At 37.6% G+C, this 21,056-nt stretch overlaps 1 protein-coding gene across 2 annotated transcripts in view; it reads right to left on the bottom strand.

Moving 5' to 3' along the window:
- sv2a (synaptic vesicle glycoprotein 2A) overlaps positions 1–20,822 on the bottom strand; it is a 63,275-nt gene extending 42,453 nt beyond the window's left edge. The window contains exon 1 of one of the 2 annotated variants that reach the window (XM_007242151.3): positions 20,589–20,822. The gene's annotated coding sequence lies outside the window, so the exon portion shown is untranslated. Of the gene's footprint in view, positions 1–19,663; positions 19,920–20,588 lie in introns of those variants that run through there. The other variant, XM_022668748.2, reaches the window with a different exon arrangement.
- Between the last annotated feature and the right edge of the window lie 234 nt (positions 20,823–21,056).

Genomic DNA, 21,056 nt, shown 5'->3' with positions numbered 1-21,056 from the left:
ATTAATTTGATTAATCGAATAACTGTTTTAATGCAATTTTCAAAATGGAATAATCCAAATTGTAAATTTTTACATATAAAAGCTGCCAGAGGGAATTTCAGAAGACAGACATTTGCTACTGTCAGAAACCTGTACCTGTACTTAAACTTGTGGCACTGATTTTCATATTTTGCACTTTTACTTTACTGGACTACAAGGATTTTATCTTTTCACAGTGTTTAATATCAAAACGGCATCCAAGGTTGAAGAGGGCTGTATACTAATTGTAAAAAACTGAAATTCACATAAAAGAAACAATAGTGCATCACTTTAAATGGTGTTGTCAGATTACAAATAAAACAACAGATATATGGATATATATATATTTTTTTTTACAATATTGCCTATCCCTACTTGTCACTGAATGCAATCAAATCCTCTCAGTAATGCTGCAAAATCTAGTAGAAAGCCTTTCTTGTATAGTAGAGACAGACTTTTTATAATACCCTTAATTTCTAAGGCAACACTGAATGTGCTAGTGTCCCAAAACTTTTGTTCATACAGTGTATTTCTGCAATAACAGGAGAACCACTGTAGGCAATAAGATGAGACTGCGTTGTTTGTGTATATGTGTGTGTGTGTGTGTGTGAGAGAGAGAGAGAGAGAGAGAGAGAGAAAAACAGCATGACTTCTACTATGTACGCACCTGACCCTGTAGAGAAATGTCCCAGTTGGCAGTAATAAAGTAGGACCTGCCCTTACAGTGTGTCATCAGTCATAGCACTACGGCCTTTTACACCACCTTCCATTCCGAATGTTAAAGGAGAACTCTGTGGTGAAATGGACTTGGGTTGTAGAAAATATGATAATAAGTAGTAATAACTTAATAATAATAACTTTTGTTAAATAGCCCACCTCCATTCACCCTCAGCATTCCAAAATAAATAGCTTTTAGCCAATGCTCCCAACAGGCTTACAATTCTAGTGATATAGGCATAGTGTTACCCACGCAAATTAATGACTATATTTACTCCATTAACAATCTCAAAATACCTGACCTTTAAAAACGAGGCACTGAGAGCTTTGAAAGTGCACAGGTAGCTTATTGAAAACAATTGTTTATATACACAGTACATTCAGGTAGATCTTTGGACACTGCTATCTTGAAATTAAGTCACAATAAATCAATTGACGAATACAAACAAATAGGTAGGATAGGGGAACAGAATTCATGCATTTGCACTGAATTAATTCCTGTCCTATATATTCATTCATGCTCCTCACTTGACTTATTATGACTTAATTTCTAGATGTGGTGCCTTGTTTAAATGTATTTGGGCCCTTACAATTCTACCAGTGAAATGAGGAGCTACTTTTTGTTTGTTAATGGAGTAAACATTTCTTTAACATGGGTAACACTATGCTCATATCTCTAGCATTGTAAGCCTGTTGGGAAAATCAGCTAAAAGCGCTGTATTCAGAATGCTGGGGAAGAAAAGATGTGGGCTATTCGACAACAGTTTGTACTTGATATCATGTTTCTTTACAACCCAAGTCCATTTAATCCACTGCTCATATCTAGTTAGATTAAGGAATGTAGTGCTATTCAACTATTTGAACCAAAATTATTTAAACAGATTATTTCATCAATATTCCCTATTGTTCACCCCTAAAGCTAACTTGCTAATTCTGTTAAGTTAGGGCGAGAACATTAGACACATCTGATGACAGCACGTGTCGCACAATTATTATGAGATGCTGTGCACTTCCTGCTCCTGATTTAGCAACACAGCAAATTGAGAAAGAAAGCGTCACACAGGTCTGCTACAGCACGGAACGGTACAGCAAGTAACCATTTAGTCCTGCAGTGAAGAGCAGGCCAAAGGTAAGCAGTGAGTTGAATGCTGATAAGGCATCTTCCTCACAAAGCAAAACCCTGCAATCCCAACTGCTGTTATTCACAAAGCCTAAATATTATTATTATTTAGTTGTTAAAAACTGAAATCAAAAGAGGAAACTGATTGGGAAAATCCACTAAGATCCTAACATCTTGGAGGAGAAGGTCGGTTGGAAAGCATTCTAAGGAGCTTTTAGACTCTGCAGTGTCTTGGGGTGAAGGAGAACATCATTAACATTCTGGCCAAGTGACAGCACATCAGTATCTGGCACACTGGAGTGTTTATTGTAAGCTTACTTGCCCGCTTGGACAGAACTCCAGACGTATTAGTGTGACCTCTCTGTTTAAATAAAGGTTAAACGGTGTAAAACAACATTGCACAGCCTCGGTCCAGCCTGTGATACTGAAAGTCATTACTAGCCATGAGCAAAAACCTGAGACTTTCTCAATCACAAGCAGCTGAAGAACCAATAAAAGCCAGCTAGACTTACTCGTAGTAATGAATATGTGAAATCAATACAGTGTAGTGAGTCTGTGTCTGTGGATATTTATGCTCTGTGCTCGGGTAGAGGGCACGCGGGGAGAGAGTCTTGTTGATGGAATAATTTATTCATCAGTACAGCTCAGTTTTTCCCTCTTACATAACTCAATACACAGAGACATCATGCCCTGCACTCTACACACCAAAACAATCAGGCTTCTGGTCAATTTCTGACCATGACTTTACCTACTGGTTAATCATCTCTTCACCTGAGCATCACTACCACTCATTACTCTGCACAATCAGCACATATCAAGAAAATCTGTATGTATGCTGTAGCCAAAGTGTCCGTGTATCGATCCGACGCAGGAGGAATGCATGCTGGGCAGACTAATGAAGGTAATGCAGAACCAATCTAAAAACATAAACTGTAAGTTATTAGTCAATAATGTAGCAGGAACTGTAGTTTGTTTCTGAGTATTGCTATAGTAATGTTAGTAGAATGTGAGGAAAGGATTTGATTGCATTTAACATCAAGAGTGAGATCATTAGTGAGATCAGGATGTTTGATGATCACTACCCCACCTCAACACCAAATCTTCTACTCATCCCAAAAATACTGGATGGTGCTCCATCATTCCAGAGAGCATAGTTTAATCCTCTAGCCCACCACTGGAATTAGGCATGGGGGTACTAAGTGAAACAAACTACAATTTGACTGTTTAATATCAATAAAACGAAGACAATGACGCCTTCATCTGTTTGAGATGGTGATTTGGGATAAGCTGGAGCTTCACAGCATGAAGGCAAATCAGCAACTATTGTTCAGCACTGAGAAAACTGTTCCAGATGACTCTGCATCCTGAAGACACTGAGAAAATAGCATTCCAGCTAACAGAGAACGTTATAAACACGTTTGGCAACATTTTAAAAAGGTTACAGGAAGGTTAGCCTGTAACATTATAGAAATAATGTTCCAGGAATGTTCTAAAAACGTGCAACATTAAAAAGTTATTAGAACGTTTCTCACATAATGTTCTCAGCTAGAAGAATACTAAAGTTAATAAAATGTTATAAGTAACATTCCCAAAAGTAAAAATGACAACACTGACAGTGACATTGCAGCAGCATTACCAGAACATTTACAAACTTTCGATAAATATCCAGAGAACTGGACAGATTTAACATCTTATGGTAAACGTCCACAAAACATTATACTAACCAAAAATGGTTAGCTTGGAAGAGTGTACAAAGCTAGGAAGAGTGTAGCAGTATATAAATTGATCATAAATTGTTACCTCAGGGGATGGATTGGGAACACACATATTGTGTGTATAAGTTGTGAGATGTTGGTTTGTGACTGATGCTGAACACTGCTTAGCATGCTTATGGCAAGTCGATGTGAACATTTGGATTTAGAGCAAAGCCAAATAGATAGAACATTCAATTTGCTAACGTGTAAGTTCCTAGTTCCTGTATTGTTACATATCAGGCATGTCAGCGTATGGTGGAAGGTTATACTGAAATTGCTCATTCTTATGAACAAAAACTGCAATTCTGGAATCACAGTTACAATATCAAACGGTACAAGACATAAGACATATAAATAATATATAAGAGCCTCCAGGTCTGACTGCACAGTCTAAAAAAAGTGGACATATGATCTGGTCCCAGTAGGATCTGGCTGGTTTTAAAACTAGACCGACTCTGAGGCTGAAAACTCCCCAGGCTACTGCATTAAAACCACAGTCCACCCCTATCAGCTTTATTCAATCAGCACGAAGGAAAGCAGAGACAATGGACCTCCTCCACTCCACTAAATCACTCATATATTCTCCAAGTACTGTACAGGAGAGTAAGTAATAGACTCTCTCTCAGCATTTCCAACTCTATATTTATCCTGCTTACATAGACAATCATAAAATTAAAATACTTTTTCAGTAGACAACTTGTAGAATACTGTAGTCATGAATTAGGCCTTACACCTTAGTAGGCTGTGGGCTACACTGTATATACAAAATTACTGAAACCTGGGACTGAGTTTATACACCTTTTGTTAGAGTAACTGTCTTTTAATGATGGGAGATTATTTAAATTCATTTAATTGGTCAAATTATTATTTTAATGTCCTATTTTTATTATCCAATTCTCAAAAAAGGATAATCGAGATCTTTCACATCCTTTCACATCGCATCTTTCACAACCATTAAAGAGCCGTTCCAAAGCTTTCTGTCAGCAGTCCCAAAAAATAAAAATTGCTTTTTTTTATCAGTATAGTTGTTTTGGCATTTTTCTACAGCCATTTTGTCATCAGTTGTTCAGACTGTTTCACTATATGCCTCTCTTCCTCTTGCAGCATTTTAAGCTAGCCAGTTTTACAACACACAGACGCGCCATCTCGAAATATTCTGTGTGATATTTTACTGTCCATTTAACAGACCATGTTAGCCTAGAGACCTGTTTACATATAGAACCTGCCAAAAGGGAATCTCAGCAAACATGTATATGTTACGGTCACTATTTTTTGAAGAACTCTTTCATTAACTGAAACTGTATTTCTGTATAAGGAGGTTATTTTTGCTCCTTTTTAATATAAAAGCTGTATGTAACGTTGAAGGAGCTGAAGCTAAATTAAACTTTTATTTTATATTGGTTTCATGTTTTATTGTGCTTTTACAGTTTTTACTCCCTTAAATAGAAATGTAAAACAAATATTTGACAGCTCTAAATGCTGATGTTTGTAACTTGTATGTCATCGCTTTACACAAAAAACAACTGAATACTGTCTTTGTTAATTTGTTATGAAAGAAATCCAACATTAAGCAATATATAACAATGTATTTAAAGAATATCAATATATATATATATATACAATGCCTCTAGGATTGCTGTGCATATTTGATTGCATTCAGTGACAAGTGCATTAGTGAGGTCAGGATGTTGAAAGAAAACCCTCATCCCACATCAGAGAAGCAGGCTTGGGACTGGGAGGTCAATCGTTTTATCCCTTCCACTGATAGGAAAAGGGCGAATGAAGAAACAGCACTTTTCCTTTTTTTCATCATTCATGGCTCTGGATTTGGGTTCTCATTGAATTAATACAGCAATTTTTAAAAGATTTAGAAGAAAATTCTATTTTCTAAGTTCTATTTTCTCGTACGAAACCTCCCCCAGGTGTCCGAACCGCTTGTTTGCCTTTTATCTACAAACAATGACTGAAGACCTCTTTGTATTTCTGTATCCATCATTCGACTCTTAACACTAACACTGCATATTTTATGAATTAACACCAAAACACTTTTGTAAGTCATTGTAAGTCTGAATAAAGCATTTGCAAAATTCCCTTAATATGAATGCAAAACATGTTAGTAAATACATTTTGCATTCATTGTGAAATTATTGTCACAGCCATATTTTCTGTTAAAGGAAGCAATAAACACTAACTATGCTTTATGGTATATACGCAAGATATAATTTGACCAGGGTGCCAAACTTTTGCATTAGACTAAATATACTCTATTTATCTGCAAAAACATTTAATTGCTAGAAGTCTGAAAGCATGAAGTTAGTGTTTACTTCTCTAAATGCTGAAATGCGTTTTTAAATGAGTGATGAAAATGCATTGCTTGTTTGCAATATGGAGATTCTCGTTTGCAGGAGGATCTTTGGACAATTGATTGCCCTCAATGACGAGCAAAGTCAAGCTGTCACATATTAGCCTGTCTGTCCTGTGTTTTTCCCTCTTTTGGTTTTCTGTGCTCCTGCCCTGTTTTCCTGTCTTGTGTTTCCAGCCATGTGCTTTTTTGAGCACATGGCATTGTTTTGTTATTGTTCTAGCTCCGCCCCAGCCCTGCCCTAGCTATTAGTGTTCTCACCTGTGTCCTGTCTGTAACCCCGCCCCCTCGTCATCCAAGCCCAGGTGTTTCTCACTCTCCTCCTGTATTTAAGCCCCTCTGTTTGAATGTTCAGTGTCGAGTCTTTTGTATCCTTTGTACCTTTTGTATCCTCGTATCCTTGCTATCCGTATGTATCCTAGTCTTAGTTTGGTAGTCTGTGTTTCTTAGTCTTTGTTCTAGTTTTATATTCTCCCTGCCTTGTTTTTTTTGTAGTTGTTTGCGTTACCCGTGTTTTGTTTACTGTTTTATTTTATCTTGTTTGTTTAAATAAAATATTTGCACTTACGTCCATCCCTCCGTCTCCCTGCGTAACACAAGCTATTCAGCTGCTCAATAAACCCACCCTAAGCTTTATTGACCAGGAAACCACTAGCATTAGCACAGCTTTTGACTTGTCAGAGATCTTGTTTTTGCTCTTAAAATCCCTCTCATACTTACCTCAGTTTTGGATGGTAAGCTGATAAAGGTCTAAAGGCAGAGGAGTGGTAAACAGCCTTGACTTTACAGAGTTTCTCTTTTCTAACGACTCAGCGGGGAGCAGTATCCTTCCTCAGAGCCAGCTGCTTTCATTTCAATTAGACTTGCTCAAACATACATCACTGCAGATACACCCAAAACAACCATGCAGCGCTGTCATAAAGCCAAATCCCCTCTGCAGAGCTATTTCACTGCTCGGCTATTTACTTATTTCATACAGGGGTGTAATATCGGGGTGTAATGGTACGGGTATTTGTAACAAATCTCCATTGTAGCAATCAATGTCTTTAATTCTTGTTTGGCTGCAAACAGACGCACAATAACACACTTCCAATTAGGACCCCCAACTCCCAACACAGGACCCTGTTTTACCTCTAATTTCCTATTGTAGATCAGTCTCTAAATATTACCAGGTATTATAAAGAATAGGCCATCAAGTTAACAGTGGCACACCTGTGTTTTCCACCACCAAGATAGCAATACGCCAGAATTTTACCTGAAAACACCTCACGTCCAGACCACCACTTTCATCGGCATAGATATATTCGCAAACTCTGTCACTATTTAAACGATGCAGGTGCAAGACGTGAAAACAGACTGCACCTTTCACAGGGTGAAAGATAGGGTCCAATGTTTCAATTTCTCTAATAATGGGGTCACATCTGAAGAATTCTTACATTTTAAGCTAAAAAAAAGACTATTAGGATTTTTCTCTGCTGTTCAATATAGTGCAGAGTCATTTTTGACACTGTGTTCTCACACTAGGTCCGGGTGTCTTGTACTTTGCCCAAGCATGATGAGCTCGAGCAATCACATTAGTCTCTAAATGAATTGGGGATGATATGAGTTGTGCTTGGAGACGAGTTGTGCTTGGCTATAGCACAGATTGTCTAGTGTGAGTACACCCTTAGACAACATACGAGTTAAGTATTATAACTGTATTTAACTATAGCTCTCATCCAGGATAGGTTAACGTCCCCAAAGAGAAGCTTATCAATGGTTCGGAAACCTTAGTACAAAACTGCCTCTGTTGCTGGTTTAGTACAGAGTACACTCAAGGACCAGCCCTCAAATGCCAAGAATTGCAGATATTCCATCCTTTACCTATTAATCAAGTTTAATGACACAAAGCCAAACAACGGTGTCAACTGTCAAATCAGCTAGCAATGATGAGCCCAAACACAGGCAAATGCAGGACCAGGGGCCAGCGATAGACAACATCTTTTCTACACCTCATTAGGAGGGCCTAGATTGTAAATCTGCTATCGTGTGAGGGGTAGGCAAGTGCTCCATCTCTTGTTTAGTGGATAATGAAAGACCTAATTATGTAATTGAATTTTTTGAAGCTGTGTTGATGGTGCCAGAGGGAGCAGTGCTCTCACTCTCAGCCAGAGACTACAACAGAGCTGCACAGCCACACCAGAAAGAAAACGGGGACAGCAAGCAGTCGTCACTGCGCCAAAGTCTGACTGCATCAATCAGCTACTGCTACTGCTGACAAATCCCAGCAGAGCCCAAGAGAAAACCTGAGGCCAAGCATTAAAAGTTTAAATCTCCATCACGCTCATTCTAAATGATTAAACTGTGTATTTCTAAATCAATGTAAATGATTACACCATGACACCTAATGAATGCTACTGTAACCAGAGAAAAAACAAAAATGGGTGAGAATGGATTTGGTTAAAAAGAGATGTTTTACTGTTAACCTGATCGTTTTGGATGCCGTAATACCACAGGAAATCTCATAAAAGTAATAAGATTCCTCTCTGGGTCACCGAAAGGGCTCAGACAAGTAAGAGAAGTGAGAGAATTTTACAAAACCCATGGGCCACAGCTCATCAAGGACACACAGCTAAATTTAATACACCAGTGCACATAGAAAAACATAGCTTTGGCTGCTTCAGTGAATAAATGAGTAAGTCACTTTATGCATATTGTTTTTAAAAATGCATAAAATGCCATTTTCATTTAGCAGAGATAATTTAAGGCAAAACTTCTAACAAGGCTACTCAATAAGTGAATAGTAAATGTATTTATTATTCTAATTTGGTAGACCTGCCCACTTCTCCTAAACCAAGTACGCCTCATAACATACTCATTGCCAAATACACATCAAACACTGTCCTGAAAGACCTCAATCACAGTGCTGTCATCTGTGCAATATGAAGCAGATTCCACAGCTCTTTCAGCTGTCAAGTACAGTAATCCAGGGAGGTCAGTAAGGTTAAGCCTGTAAATAAAATCATGTGGTCTTAGTGTGTTTTTTTCCAGTGTTTGGACATTGTTTTTGATATGAACTCGCTAATCGTAAGGATAATCCATTTGGCAGAGATTTCAGTTTCAGAGATTTAGAGTGCCTGCCCTTCTGCTGGGTTCATTCAAAAGACTCTGGCAACAGACAGCCATTCACTGAATATTTTAGTGCACCAGATTTTGGGTGTGGGTGGATGATTCACACCAGGCAACCAGAAGAAGCAGACCAGGAGAGAAAGCTACATAGAAAGACAGGAGACATGTTTTTTTGGAAAAACATTTAAAATGAACAATCATGTCAAGGCTCATCTGGAGTTTTGCACCCATAAAGCAGCAGCTGATTAGAAGCCTTGATGAGTCACATCATGCTCTGCATAATGTTATCACCACCCACCATCACCACCCTCATGTCAAATTCACACAAACGCACCAATACTTTCACAACATCTGATGCCCACCTTCAACCAAGGCAGAACTTCTTTAGCCTGACAGTAATGTGCATCCTAACAAATAACATTTAGCTAGTGTAGATTATCCAACAAGAGCTGCAAACTCAGAACATCAGAAGAAAGCACCATTTTTTATAATGCTATATTGACTTATTAAAAAAAGTCAAATAATAAAATTGTACAATGAGAAACCTTGCACAGCAATCCAAGATAGCCCACTATAAAATTATAAAACCTGTAAAAAGTACATATTAAAAATATAGTAATTAGTGTTGCATAGTAGATAACAACACTCCCCAGCCGGGAATCAGCACCTCACTACACCAACATATGACTTAAATGTAAGAGTTCTAGATAAGTCTGTCAATTAAGTACAACAAATGTAAGTGTATAAAAACACAAAAATCCACAAAAATACTGTCTAATATTTTGTGTACACCCCTTTCTATTGAATGCATTCTGCAACTTTAAACTGCACTCACCGCTGATACAGATGTGTAAATGTTTGTAGAGGATGAGCTGGGATCACCCCACCGATCACCCAACATCCAGAGTTAACTGCCCTTTACATACCCTTTGACATTGAAATGTTAAATGTTCTGATATTTAGTTAGAAACCATGTAATATGTTGTGTCTGTCACTTTTGGTGACCAAGCTGAAAGTAAAAAAAGAGTGAAAGAGCAGCCCTTAAACCTCTCGCATTGTGTTTCTGTCCCCATTACTTTGTGAAATGCATTGCAGTTACAAATTAACGATTAGTCAACACTGAAATTTGGAGTCTACAATTTTTTGTAATCAACATTGTGGATTATGACAACTAATCGCTGCAGCCCATAGACTGTGTATAGCTGCACAGAGCATCGTCTCTCAAAAGTGAAGCCACCACAAGTCAGACGCCCCCTGCTGTTCGGTTTCAGAAAGCTGTGTAACCCCACCCATCCCTATAGGTTTCAATGGCAAAACAGACGACATTCAAACGCGTTTTTTTCTAATAAACTATAATTCTACCTCCTTTTTTTAATGCAACAGCTAGTGTAACCTCTGCTTATATTGTCAGATTTTATATCCCCACAGAATTCGTTTTTTAAAAACGTTATTTAGCTCTATTCAAAAAAGGTGTTGTTATTTTAAAAAGGCTGGTTATGGGCGGGACCAATAACAGACCGTGAGCTCCGCTCCACTCCGCTCTGCAGCCTGTGACCTCGAGGCAGCCCTCAGGGGTTATTTAAATGAGTAGACTGCTCTCCACAGTCTTTCTCTCTCCTCTGGTCTCTACTGTGCAGACTCGGGTATCAGGATCGCCAACATGACGGAAGATTTTGGTTTTATTTTCATTTAATGAATGGGAACGGTGACACGACGTCCATCTTTTTTTATAGTCTCTGCAGTCCTACTGAATGCCACCCAATCCTCACAACAATGTCTTTGTAAATATCCCTAAATGAAAAAACAGTTTTATCAATAAAGTATTGGCACTTATATTACTTCAATCATTCTTACAGTAAGAGAGACCAGTAGGAACATTTAAAATATACAATATCATATAACTGAGTGAAAATCAGTTAATTGATGAACTGTTTAATTCAGTTATCAAAGTTATTAAAATATTTGTGATAGTCCTTAGTATATTGGACAAACTGTAGGTGAATTTATTGATCACAGGTTCTGTCCAGAAAATAAGCTAAATCCATTATAGGTTGTTTCAGGTCAGTTATAAGTGGGCATAAATTCACATATTCAATTTCAAGACATCTGAAATTGCATTTAATATGGATTCCTATGCACACATGATGGAAATAGCAGATATATTTACTGGCATGCAAAATGTTTGTATCTGCATTTTAGACAGTTGTATGATGTTGCTAAGTGCTTGCAAGATGGATGGTGGTTGTTAAGTGGTTTGTTGGGTGTTAGCTGCATTTGTATTCAGATGCTATGCAGAAACCATGCATTCAAATCACAAAATCATACCAAACAGTCTGCCAAGACACACAGCGAAAATCTGTCAGAAAAATACAATGACATGAATGATATAAAATGGATAACAATACTGTTGCACAAAGCACCTTTAATCCTTTGACATGCACTAGACAAAATATTTAAATCCACCATATGAAAGCAGCATAATAAACAATGAATTAAAATATAAAGCTAAATTAAATCAAAAACAACCAAGCTAATAACAGATTAAACACAATTAAACAGCCTGCCTAAGCTGCAGCTGATGTGTAGGCATTTGGAGTTTCTTATCGCTGAGAATTTTGGTATGTTGTAAGCATCCTAGGGAGTAAAAGAGTGTTGTTGCGCAGTGGAGGCACTGGCCCATGTGCAGAGAAAGAGCAAAGGGTCTGTGCTCGCTGCTGCTGAGCTGTCAGCAGAACTAATCTATGCTATGACTCACTGATGAGAAGACTCACTGAAAACCTCGCACAGAGCAAATGCAGTGTTTTGCACTGGTTTCAAATTCGTGGTTGTTTTTCTCATACTGCTGCTAAAAAATACAGCCGTGCACTATAAAGTGCACAAAATAATCACACTATTACATCCCTGCAGAGCTGAGTTATACATACAGTCACTAAATACAAAAAGAGAACACAGCTCCTATTTAAAACAAAACAACAATTACATGCTAATTTTAATTAGCTGAATGTCGGGCATGTTAAAGCCTTTATGACCTTGAATTTGCTGCAAAGTACACAATGTTCTGGAAAAATCTGAGCAAATCCGACTCATGCAAGAACATTTCTTAGGAGTACAGAGTGTCTTAAGTCTGCACCATGTTTAATCCACTACCTTAACTGCTGATAAGAAGTTATGTTGTGAAATCTCATTTTGGCTTCAACAGCTGCTGGCTGATACAGATTTAATATTACTTTCCAGGAATGGATGAAATGGGGTGTGGACCATCAACATCCTGGATTTACTAAAATTCTCACAAACTAGTAAAAACAAAGACTTCTCTGGACAGTAGAGACAATTAGAAGAAACAACAAATAAGAATACTTTTGTTCATATAGTGTATTATATGTAAACATTTTTGTTGTGTAATTCTCTTTTTTTGTGTCTTGATCTGTGTGAAAAACAAGGTTGCGCTATATGTTTTTATGAATAGATATTCTTTGGTTGGTTTCCCAGACAGAGATTGGGCCTAGCCCCAGAATACATTTTTCTTTCAAATGAGAATCCCTATTTAGATCAATGTGTGGTCCAGAATTAACATCAGTCCCTAGAAATCTGGGAAACCAATATATTATTATTATTCATAATAACACATATTATGACCTTGTTATCCACTAGCCTCAAAGCTTAAAAAGCTGTGATTTATTCAATATAATAAAGAGTATTATGTACCTAATTATATCCCTAACCTTTCCAACAATAAAAAAGCGACTAATCACCAGTTTTGCCAGGTTTCTAATAGATGTTGGAGCTCTGCTGTGACAATTTGTCTGCATTCAGTGACAAAAGTGGTCAATTAGTGAGGTTATGATCATCCCCAACTTCCTCAACCAATGCCAATCATCATTCCAGAACACAGTTTTACTTTAGGGACATACAAAGATAAAGTATTTTGGTGTGTGCGTACACTGTGAACCTCTACCTCACTCTACCTTAATTACCTTTAGCAGAATGTCCTATTCTTTTGGCAGTACTTAACTACAGGGACTAGACTGGGTGCAGCAACCTAAAGCAGCTAAAACACTCAATTATTAGGGGTGTCTACTAATATTTGGACACATGTATTTGTTTGCTATTCCTCTAAAATAATGTATTTATTCCGAGCAGTCTAATTGAAACACAATGAGGCAATGTAGTACTTTCTGAAAACAAGATACCAAAGGATGCTCCATCTCAGTGTTTCCGTTTCCCTGGGCCCTCCCAGCAGACAGGACTTGTGTGTTCAGTGCTGATTCTATAGACTGCTGGATAAACACAGCCTAAAGGCTCGGATACACAAGGCTTTCTCCACAGCCTTTCATTTAGCAAACAGCCCAGGCTGAAACGTAGCAAAAGCCTCAGAGGGAAGGAACTGCCATCTTGTTAGCAGGTAGCACTAAACGCTACTGAACTTTCCCGTAGCTAGTTTGTTAACAGATCTGCTTAGGGTGACATATATGCATCTGTTTCTCTAAACCAGTTTTCACCTCCTCACAATTGTTTTCTGAGCCTGTGCAGAACGAGGACATTTCTGCAGTGTTCTCGTTTACAGGGACAGAACACACTCTGCCACTGACGCAGGAGACGTAAGGCACAGAGGCCACAGAGAAGCTCAATTCATCCACTGTATTTCATAGAGACCTTGAGTAAATGGCAGGGTGGAAATGGAAACCGGGTGAAAATGAGTGTGCTGTGAGAGGTGACGAGGTGAAGGAGGAGAACAGAGGAAGGAAAGGAAAGGCATGAAGAAAAGAGAGAACAAAGGTAGGATATTATAGAACAGAATAGAAAGAGGTAAATGAAAAAAACAATGAAAGAAAGCAAAAGCAAAAGAGAACCAACAGAATAAAACAGGAAAGAAAGGGTTGTGCAGATAACAAGACTAAAGAAAAAGGGAACAGGACAGGAAAATTAAAGAGAAGATAAGAGAAGAGGAAGGAGAAAAAGAGGGAAGACATGTGTGAAGAGAGAATTGAACATAACAGAAGAAAATAAAATATAAAAGGAGTGAAAAAAGATAACTGGTCAAGAGAGTAGAGGAAAGTAGAGATGAGAACAGAAAATTAGAGCAGAGAAAAGAAGATTTGAATAGAGAACATTAAGAAATAAAACAACGTAGAAAAAAAAGAAAATGGAAAAAAAGAGACCCTTGATAATTAAGAGAAGAGAATTAAGAGAAGATGAGAATTACGAAAAGAGAAGAGAAGATGGAGAGATACAAAAAATAAAAGAGATAAGAAATAAGAGGATATTATTTATAAGAAGAGAAGTGAAGAGAAGGAAATAAATGAGAAGAGAAGAGAAGAGAAGAGAAGAGAGGAGAAAAGAAGAAAAGGACATAATTGAAGAGAAGAGAAGGACATAAATGAGAAGAGAAGAGAAGGACATAATTGAAGAGAAGAGAAGGACATATTTGAGAACAGAAAAGAGGGACATAAGAGAAGAGAAGAGAAGAGAAGAGAAGAGAAGAAAAGATACATAATTGAAGAGAAGAGAAGAGATGAGGACATAATTGAAGAGAAGAAAAGGACATATTTGAGAACAGAAAAGAAGGACATAAGAGAAGAGAAGAGAAGAGAAGAGAAGAGAAGAGAAGAGAAGATTAGCCATTGTAACAAATCTGTGCAGTGCGCTGTCACCATGGACACACTGCGCTCCATCAGCTGTGCTCACCCATGATCCACACCGCATCCATTTTAGCCCCCGCCACCACCATACACAAGCACATGCTCAGAGCCCTTATCCTCTGCTAACAGCTCTTATTAATATGCTGAGCATCTCTGAGCTATACTGTATGGGCTGGGATTATGTAAGGCATTTAGTCTTCATAGTGAGAGAATAGATACACATTTAAAACACACCTCCAGGGACCCTTTAACCCTGGATCTGTGGAACACTGACAACCAGTTTTCCTGTCTGTTTCTGCTCTAGGTCTAATGAATCTTCTCATGTCTAATTTATATCTGGGGAGCTTTGGTAAGTCTAAACATATTTATAAAGATTTGGAATTCCTTTAAGCATGATTGTGAACATGTCATAACCCTAAATAACTAATCAAAATCTGAGATTCTGGGGGAAAATGATCTAAGAGTTTAAATTATATAATTTTTCTGAAATTGCACAAAACAGTTATGTTTTATTTTAACATGTTTCATTTTTAACATGTATTTCTGACTATTCACTCAACTATTAATTTGCATGCTACTTTATACAGTGACATGCCAAAACTAGTATGGTATCCCATCACTTTTGCCATGTCCAATGGAATCTGAAGAATTGCATTGAATGTGAATGCGATGTCTGACTGGAGTCACAAAATAACACCTCACAACTGCAGGTGGGGATGTTCTCAACCTATCCCCTAAGATAACACTTCATGATCAATTTACCTACTAACCCATGACTTCCGGCACATCTGTGAACTAGCAATGTGCTGTTAACATCCAAATAAAGTAATATAAACCTAAGACCTAAAAACACTTGACAGACAACAAGAACTAAATTCATTCATACAGACTTAAAATAAGGTCTGCTTTTATACACTAGGGGGGCAGTGGATATTGCCCATGGGAACAGAAGTATTTCCCCTGCAGAAGAGCTTCCTTCCACTTCTCCACTGCAGGGATTATGAAAGAGAGATTATGATGCTGCTACACCCAGCCTTCCTTGACAGCCATACTGCAGTTCCTGGACGTAAAATTATTCCTGATACCTTTAAACTGAAGCTAACCAGACTATACTTTATATATAACACTGCCAAATCACATGCTTTAGCATCTCTGAAATAACTTGGTGGGAATGTGGACAAAATATTTTTTTAAACAATAATGTACATTAATATATCAAGATATAATTACAGGCAATGACTGCAAAACAAATAAACAGTAGTGGCAATGGCAATACTGAAGCCACCACAGGTCTAACGCCTCTGCTAGCTGGTTGTACCCATCCCCATATGCTTTATTGAAAAAACAGCCACTATTCCATCCAACTGTTCATCTCTTAACAGTCTCTCCAGTGTCAGATACTTCCAACAATTACTTTTCCTTGTGATAATATGAGCACATTTCTATATGACCGGGAGAAACGGAAGGGCCTGAATTGCACTCTTTCTGTTCATTGCATGGAGTAGCTGAGAGGTAGTGGAACTTCAATGATCTGCACTTTAAACCTGTGTTCACGCTGGCAGGTGACAAGTCACTTGTGTCGCCCCACGTTTGTCTCTTTTGGGTGTGTTTGAGGCTGTTGCAAGTGGGCGGGTATCTGCATGGCCGGTTAGAATGCTAGCAATCTACCTTTCGACCCATACACTACTTTCTTCCAAGCTTCTGTATTTGTGGAAAAATGCATCTCTGAGCATCTTGAATATCAGGATTATCCCTGGATACGGCCAAGACACATAAATATGCAAGTGTAAACACACCCAAGATGCATTTAAAACATACAAATATACAAATTCGATCACTCAAACCACTTAAGACATTTGAGCCAAGTTATAGAAGTGTATCCACAAACATATCTTCAAGACGCATTCAACAACAGTAACACCAGCAATAATTGATGCACAATTTCCATTGCACATAGCAATCAGATTTTAATTAAATTAACTGGAAGCTTATGTGACTGCCAAGTGTTAAAGCATATATTTTAAATCTTATCAGGATACAATCCATATGCTAGTCACATGAAGTGAATAGGTGTAACATGGTCATTGATTCCAAATGTTCCTAACTTTATTTTAAAGACCAATATTGAACTGGCTTGCTCTCCTAGTAAGACATATACCACAAGCTTATTGATAAAGTGGCATGCAATGGTGGTAAAATCAAACCACAATATGACTTACATTGCCCTTTTAGTAGATAATCAATTTTTATTAAATTACAGCAGAATCAGACCTGTAATTCTTTTATAATGTTACTGTTTCTTGTTCTAGCTGCGTGGCCTATGTGGCCCATTCAATAGATTTTATCCTCCACCTCCACTGCACACACACTCTCACCTCTCCAAACGCAGTGGCAAGTCATGACTTGGTCAGTACAGAAATAGCTCCACCAATGGGTGGCTGGAAGCAAGATCATGTGACATGTGGACCCCAGCCGGGAAGACCAATGAACTCATTAAAGCGAATTCTACCTGCGAGAACCTTGCCTTCTACCATAATTCCTTGCTTCATTATCGTTTCTCCGAGGGGTCCTATCAAGGTTACAAAGCCAAGAGCACAGCAGCACAGAGAAAGTACACAACAAGCCTTGAATAAGAGCTTGGGCTAAAAATACATCCCAAAATGAGACTCAGAGGAGCAGAAAAGCAAAGACAGGTAGATGAACTCATGATGAACTTACAGAGAACAGCTATCAGGAGAGCCCTTTAAAATCTGTCGCTAAAAGCCTATTAGATCAATGTTTGGAACAAGTGTTCAGTTTAAACACCTGTAATCTGATTCAGAATTTGCTTTTGGGAATAAGTGTTCACTTAGAAACTGGCTTAGGAACACAGAAAAAACATTAATTTTATGATTAGACACGAGAATATATAATCCAACTATACACACACTTTATGAAAAAAACATGCATAGTAGGCCTGTCAAATGAATTACATTACTTTATCATTTAAAAATATATAATATCATAAAATGACAATAATATTCGTTACTGCAATTATTTCTATTTAAAAAATGATTATCAAGACAGGCCTAATTCATAGCCTTATATATTGTGGGGCGGTGGAATTTTCAACCGTAGCTTATCATCACGATGACAGGCTATTCATCAAACCCACCAGTCCATTACTCCCACACAGAATTTTTTTCAATCTGACAAAGCAAAAACCCAAAAGAGCATCACCTACTCCATTTACGAATTGTGGCCATATTCAGGCAAAGCACTTTATATCATATTTTTTTCAGTTTCAAGGTTCTACTGTTCAACAATTCTGTGCTGGGTCCTTTATATCCCTCTATCCCATGCCTAGCATTTTTGTTTAATGTGACAAAGCATAAACTCAAAAAACATCACCTACTCACTTTTGACATATTTTTCAAGGTTCAAGGTTTCAAAGTCCTAAGATTTCCACAGTTCTATGCACTGTATATTTGTTTAATCAGACTGGTTTCAAGGTTCTAATTTTTCACAGCTCAAAGCTGGTGGTATTTATACCCCTCTTTACCCCTCAATCCCATGACTAGCATTTTTGGTCAATCTGACATGTAAAAAAAATGTAAAAAAAAAAAAAAAAAAAGCATCTCCATCTCCATCCACAACTCTGCTCTGCAAAAAAATCCAGCACAAGACCAGGTGGTCATCCAAAAAGAAGATATCCTATGCTAGTAGGCTAGCTTATTAACAAGCTCTTGACCAGCATAGGGTATTTTTTAATTTCTAGATGACCAATTGTTTTTATGCTGGACTGTTTAGCAGTGAAATCATGACTGTACCCTGGCAAACCTTTTCAAGTCATGTCTTTCACTTTCAAGGTTGATAGAAATGGAAAATACAGCATTTTGTCTGAGAAACCCCCATCCAGTCTGGTTTAATTGGATGACTGGACAATGCAAAAACCCAAAAGCATCACCTACTACATTAACAAATGATGACTTTCTGCGGGCAAACCTCTTTATGACATATTTTTCTGTTTCAGGGTTCTACTGTTCCACAATTCCATGTTGGTGGCCTATATTCCCCTCTATACCGTTATAGCATTTTTGGTCAATCTCACAAATGTAAAAACCTCAAAAGCATCACCTTCTCCATCCACAACCCTGCTCTACTAAAAATCCATCTCAAGACCAAGTGGTCATCCTCCACAAGGAACATACCCTATGCTGATTAACTGGTTCTTGACCAGCATAGAATATGTTTTTTTTTTGGATGACCATGCTGCTCATAAAAACCCTCAAACCATGAATTTCTCCAGACAAACGCCTTTATGTCATATTTTTCTGTTTTAGGGTTCCACTGGTTCATAATTCTATGTTGGGGGCCTTTATGGTATTTTTGTTCAATCTGAAAAACGTAAAAACCCCAAATGCATCACCCTCTCCATCCACAACTTTGCTCTGCAAAAAATAAATAAATCTAGCTCAAAACCAGGTGGTCATCCACAAAGAACATAAATTAGCTCTTGACCAGCATAGGGAATGATCTTTTTCTGGATGGCCAGCTTTTCTTAAACAAGGTTAGCAGGGATTGTTTAGCAGGGAAATCATGCCTGTGTCCAAGCAAACCTCTTTATGCCACGGCTTTCAGTTTAAAGGTTAATATATATTGATGTAACAGAGCAAAAATGTCCAAAATCATCATCTATTCACACTTGCTAGCTCATTAACTAGCATTTGGTCTGAGAAACCCCCCATCCAGTCTGGTTATAACCACAGGTTGCCATCCTTTAGCCTACGTTTGCTGCAAGGTCATTTTGATGCCTAACATCACAACAGGCGTATTATCGACCCATTTTCTCAGTGTATTCACCAAACAGCCTTAATAATCAACCCACACATGTATAAATATGGCTAGCTACCTCTCTACCTCATTAATTTCGCAGTGAGACCCTTCTTAAGCTAGCTAACCTCACCTCACTCTCTAGGATCGGCAGACTGGAAGGTGAAGGGGCGAGGCTAAGGCTAACGGTGCTCCTCACTGAACGCTCGATGAAATAACCGATTAATTAGGAGGAGATTCCGTTTTTTCATCACTTTGCGTCAGGAAACCGTGTACTCTCGGCTGATGGATAGGATACGCTGGGTTTTAATCGGTTTTAAGGCGAAAACTGCGCATTTTTCGCTCAGAAATCAACGGAGAGCTGCTGAGAGACCAACCGTCATCTCTCAGAAATTTGAATGGCTGAGATGCTGCACGCGACGCGTGACTGCACTGATTTTTTAATATATATATATATTTTTTTATTTTATTATTTTTATACGTACATTATAGGTTAAAACATAGTAAAACCTTCAAATCTGAAGTGCGAAAATATTAATAATATTTTATAAATTATTTCGAGACGTGTAACATGATTTGGACAGGTGTGAAAATATGCTAATTATGTTTTTTTTAAGTATAATTTTTAGTATTTTACTTTTATATTGTTTTATTTCTGCATTTTATAGGTCATCATGCTAGTATAAATTATTATATTAAACAATGCCCATGAGTAAAAAGATTTTATCAGCTACCTTAATTTTTTTAAATATCTTTGTTTTTTTTTTGTTTAATAATGAACATAAGAGGTAATAAATAAACGTTAACATGCACATAAATATGTATACATTTTTCAAAAAATATATATAACGTTATTCTCATTATATCTACCATGACATCTTTTTTGACAGGTGTGAAAATGAGTATGTGCTAAAAATGAAATTATTATTTTTTATATATTTATATTTTTACAACGCACCAGGTTAGCTAAAATAAAATGCATTCACCAAGCTGTTCCACTAAATCAGCTAAAATACAACGTTACTCATAATAAAAAATGATTAATCATTTCCACTTACCTTTATTATAGCTAATTGGCTGCTCGTGGTAACTGTTAGATCCCCTCAATCGTCGTCAATCTCCCTGTTTGGGTTGTTTTAACAGCAAAAAAAAAAATAATATACACGCTATTTTAAATGTTTTTCGTGATGATGAGGGTGATCTGTCTGGCTGCTTCAGTGTATCCCTAGAAGAGGAGAGCTGTGTGTGTGTGTATGTATATGTGTGTGTGTATGGAGGGTGCTGCCCTACTACACCGCGCACTTCTTGGAGTATCTCCCCCCGCATCTCTCACGCAGGACTGTTCCATTCACATGGAGGGGGTGCTCATAAATCATATATTCGCTTAATGTACATTTTGTAATGAATTATACAAAACAAATATGAGTAATTGAACTTAAATAAGCATATATTTGTATATATTTAAAGTGTGGTTCCTAAATGGATCAAGAAAATTATATTTCTTTCCTGTACATAGGGGCTGTCAT

The sequence above is a fragment of the Astyanax mexicanus genome, chromosome 1, assembly GCF_023375975.1.
Source record: "Astyanax mexicanus isolate ESR-SI-001 chromosome 1, AstMex3_surface, whole genome shotgun sequence".
In the NCBI taxonomy this organism is placed as follows: Eukaryota; Metazoa; Chordata; class Actinopteri; order Characiformes; family Acestrorhamphidae; genus Astyanax; species Astyanax mexicanus.
Note: the sequence above shows the minus strand (reverse complement) of the source record. Positions and strands in the feature narration are given on the sequence as shown.